Below are 4,557 nucleotides of genomic sequence, written 5' to 3' on the forward strand. Positions count from 1 at the left end.
GGCTCGTTGGTCTAGGGGTATGATTCTCGCTTCGGGTGTTTCAACTACGTGAATATGCGAGAGGTCCCGGGTTCAAATCCCGGACGGGACCTTTTATATCACTGTTTCTGAGTGAGAAGTCACCGATTGGATTTTGACATCTTTGCAGTTGTGAGATTTGAACTCCAGAGGACAGAGTGTGGAAGTTTCCAAGGCGCAGCACACGCGGAGTAAATAAAATGTCTCAAGATGATGTGGAGATTGAAGCTGAATGTGAATTTACCCCAGTTTGACCGGTCTGATTGATATTAGATGACGGGATCGAGAATCACATGTCCAAGTTTGCCGATGACAGAATTGTTAGCAGTGTTGATGGAAGAATTAGATTACAGAGAGATATTACTAGATTCAATGAATGAGTAAAACTGTGGCAAATTGATTTCAATGTAGGCAAGTGTGAGGCCATCCACTTTGGACCGAAAAATATTACATCAGAATACTTTATCAATGGTGAATTGCTCGAAACTCTTGAGGCCCAAAGGGACTTAGGAGTCTATGTACATACATCATTAAACTGTCATGGACAGGTACAGGAAAAAGTCAAATGGAATGTTGGCCTTTATATCTGGAGGGTTAGAATACAAGGGGTTAGAAGTCATGCTTCAGCAATACAAAGTTCCTGTTTGGACCAAACCTGGAGTACTGTGATCAGTTCTGAGCACCTTCGGAGCGATATATTGGCCTTGGAGGGAGTGAAGCATAGATTTACCAGAATGGTATCTGGATTCCAAGCGCTAAATTATGAGGAGAGATTACACAAACTCGGGTTGTTGTGGGGAAAATGCTGGAGTCTATAATTAAGGATAGGGTGAGTGAACACCTCGAGAATTTACAGTTAATCAGAGAGAGCCAGCATGGATTTGTGAAAGGTAGGTCGTGCCTGACAAACCTGATTGAATTTTTTGAAGAGGTGACTAAAGTAGTGGACAAGGGACTGTCAATGGATGTTATTTATATGGACTTCCAGAAGGCATTTGATAAGGTCCCTCATAAAAGACTGTTAGCTAAGATAGAAGCCCATGGAATCGAAGGAAAAGTACGGACTTGGTTAGGAAGTTGGCTGAACAAAAGGCGACAGAGAGTAGGGATAATGGGTAGGTACTCACATTGGCAGGATGTGACTAGTGGAGTCCCGCAGGGATCTGTCTTGGGGCCTCAATTATTCACAATATTATTGACGACTTAGGTGAAGGCATAGAAAGTCACATATCTAAGTTTGCCGATGACACAAAGATTGGTTGCATTGTAAGCAGTGTAGATGAAAACATAAAATTACAAAGCGATGTTGATCGATTAAGTGAATAGGCAAAACTGTGGCAAATGGAATTCAATGCAGACAAATGTGAGGTCATCCACTTTGGATCAAGGCAGGATAGAACAGGGTACTTTCTAAATGGTAAAAAGTTAAAAACAGTGGATGTCCAAGGGACTTAACGGTTCAGGTACATAGATCATTGAAGTGTCATGAACAGAAGCAGAAAATAACCAATAAGGCTAATGGAATGCTGGCATTCATATCTAGAGGACTAGAGTACAAGGGGGCAGAAGTTATGCTGCAGCTATACAAAAGTCTGGTTATACCTGGAGTATTGTGTGCAGTTCTGGGCACCGCACCTTCGGAAGGACATTTTGGCCTTGGAGGGAGTGCAGCGTAGGTTTACTAGAATGACACCCGGACTTCAAGTGTTAAGTTTCGAGGAGAGATTACACAAATTGGGGTTGCATTCTCTCGAGTTTCGAATGTTAAGGGGTGATCTGATCGAAGTTTATAAGGGGAACAGATAGGGTGGATAGAGAGAAACTATTTCCACTGATTGGGGATTCTCGGAGTAGATGGCTCAGTCTAAAAATTAGCGCCAGACCTTTCAGGAGAGAGATTCGAAAACATTTCTACACACAAAGGGTGGTAGAACGTTGGAACTCTCTTCCGCAAACGGCAAGTAATACCAGCTCAATTGCTAAATTTAAATCTGAGATAGACAGGTTTTTTTGGTAACCAAAGGTATTAAGGGATGTTGGCCAAAGGCAGGTATATGCAGTTAGATCACAGATCAGCCATGATCTTATCAAATGGCAGAGCAGGAACGAGGGACTGAATGGCCTATTCCTCGTCCTATGTTGCATTCCCTGGAGTTCAGAAGAGTAAGGGGTGATTTGATCGAAGTTTCAAGATATTAAGGGGAACTGAAGGCATAGATGGAGAGAAACTATTTCCGCTGGTTGGGGAGTCTAGGATTAGGGAACATCGACTAAAAATTAGAGCCAGGACTTTCAGGAGTAACGTTAGGAAACACTTCTGCACGCAAAGGTTGGTAGAAGTTTGGAACACGGTTCAGCAAACGGCAGTTGAAGCTAGCTCAATTGTTAATTTTAAATCTGAGATTGATAGGTTTTTGTTAACCGAAGGTACTAAGAGATATGGGGCTGAGGCGGTTATCGGGAGTTAGGTCACAGGTCAGCCATTTTTTAAAATATTCATGGAATGTGGGCGTCGCTGGCAAGGCCAGCATTTATTGTGCATCCCTAACTGCCGTTGAGAAGGTGGTCGTGAGCCGTCATCTTCAACCGCTGAAGTCCGTGTGGTGAAGGTTCTCCCACAGTGCTGTTAGGTTTGGAGTTCCAGGATTTTTACCCAGTGACGACGAGGGAACAGCGATATATTTCCAAGTCGGGACGGGGTGTGAATTGCAGAGGAACGTGCAGGTGGTTTTGTCCCCATGTGCCTGCTGCTCTTTTCCTTCTAGGTGGTAGAGGTCGTGGGTTTGGGACGTGCAGTCGAAGAAGCCTTGGCAAGTTGCTGCAGTCCACCCTGTGGATGGTACACACTGTAGCCACTGTGCACCGGTGGTGAAGGGAGTGAATGTTTAGGGTGGTGGATGGGTTGCCAATCAAGCGGGCTGCTTTGTCCTGGATGGTGTCGAGCTTCTTGAGTGTTGTTGGAGCTGTACCCATCCAGGCAAGTGGAGATTATTCCATCACACTCCTGACTTCTGCCTTGTCGATGGTGGAAAGGCTTTGGAGAATGAAGAGGTGATTCACTTGCCACAGAATAACCAGCCGCTGACCTGCTCTTGTCGCCAGAGTATTTATGTGGTTGGTCCAGTTAAGTTTCTGATATGTTGTCACCCCCAGGATGTTGATTTGAGTGATTCTGCGATGGCAATCTCGTTGAAAGTCAAGGCGAGGTGGTTAGAAAGTCACTTGACTGGCACTTGTCTGTCGCGAATATTACTTCCCACTTATGAGCCCAAGCCTGGATGTTGTCCAGGTCTTGCTGCACGCGGGCTCGGACTGCTTCATTTTCTGAGGGGTTGCGAATGGAACTGAACACTGTGCAATCATCAGCGAACATCCCCATTTCTGACGTTATGATGGAGGGAAGGTCATTGATGAAGCAGCTGAAGATGGTTGGGCCAAGGACACTGCCCTGAGGAACTCCTGCAGCAATGTCCTGGGGCTGAGATGATTGGCCTCCAACAAACTCTACCATCTTCCTTTGTGCTCGGTATGACTCCAGCCACTGGAGAGTTTTCTCCCTGATTCCCATTGACTTCAAATTTACTCGGGCTTCTTGATGTCACACTCGGTCAAATGCTGCCTTGCTGTCAAGGCAGTCACTTTCACCTCACCTCTGGAATTCAGCTGTTTTGTCCATGGTAGGACCAAGGCTGTCATGAGATCTGGAGCCTGTTTGTCCTGGTGGAACCCAAACTGAGCATCGATTAATAGCTTATTGGTGAGTTCGTGCCGCTTGATAGCACTGTCGACGACACCTTCCATCACTTTGCTGATGATTGAGAGCAGACTTATGGTGCGGCAATTGGCCGGATTCGATTTGTCCTGCTTTTTATGGACTGAATAGCGGAACAGACTCGATGGGCGAAATGGCCGACTCCTGTTCCCGTGTTCCTCATTGGTGCAGAATGTAAAACGATCCTGCATTGGCCAGGTATCAAAATCGGGTCGCATGATTAGCAGGCGAGAATTCAACGCCAATACCACCAATCCTCGCATGGCCATTTGTTGCATGTGTCCATTTGGAATCCTGTTTGAAAGCATATGCAGTCTGACGGAGGTACTGTGATAACCCTACGCAGTCTGACCTACAGCTGTGCAAGAACTGCTGTGTACAGCTGCGATGGCCCAGTGTTTGAAGCGTGAGTCTCATACCCCACTGGGGCTTTCTTGCACAGGTTTGAATTTTACTCGGTGAGTTACGGTTTAACGATCTGTTCAATGTACAAATGAATAAACTGGATCTAATTGGCCCCATTTACCTTTTTCAAAGCAGGAGAGACATTCCACCGTGGCGGCCGCCCAATGTTCACTTTCAAGATTTCAAGACACGAGAAGGAATATCTCCCAATCAGCATCTTAAATTCTGCTAGTTTGCAGAACCTGGCATTTATATTCTTTGTTTATTTACTTGCATCTCTGTATCTGTCCCTGACTCTGTCTCTTGTCTCTCTGCTTTGTCCCCTGATAGAATTCTCAGACTCCCTTGAATGGCGAAGGCTG

At 45.5% G+C, this 4,557-nt stretch overlaps 1 non-coding gene across 1 annotated transcript; it reads left to right on the top strand.

Annotated features, from left to right (window-relative positions):
* trnap-cgg (transfer RNA proline (anticodon CGG)) lies at positions 1–92 on the top strand. Its single transcript is given in 2 exon segments — positions 1–36; positions 56–92. It is a non-coding gene; the product is annotated as a tRNA-Pro (tRNA).
* The last annotated feature ends 4,465 nt before the right edge of the window (positions 93–4,557 follow it).

The sequence above is a fragment of the Heptranchias perlo genome, chromosome 20 (assembly GCF_035084215.1).
Source record: "Heptranchias perlo isolate sHepPer1 chromosome 20, sHepPer1.hap1, whole genome shotgun sequence".
In the NCBI taxonomy this organism is placed as follows: Eukaryota; Metazoa; Chordata; class Chondrichthyes; order Hexanchiformes; family Hexanchidae; genus Heptranchias; species Heptranchias perlo.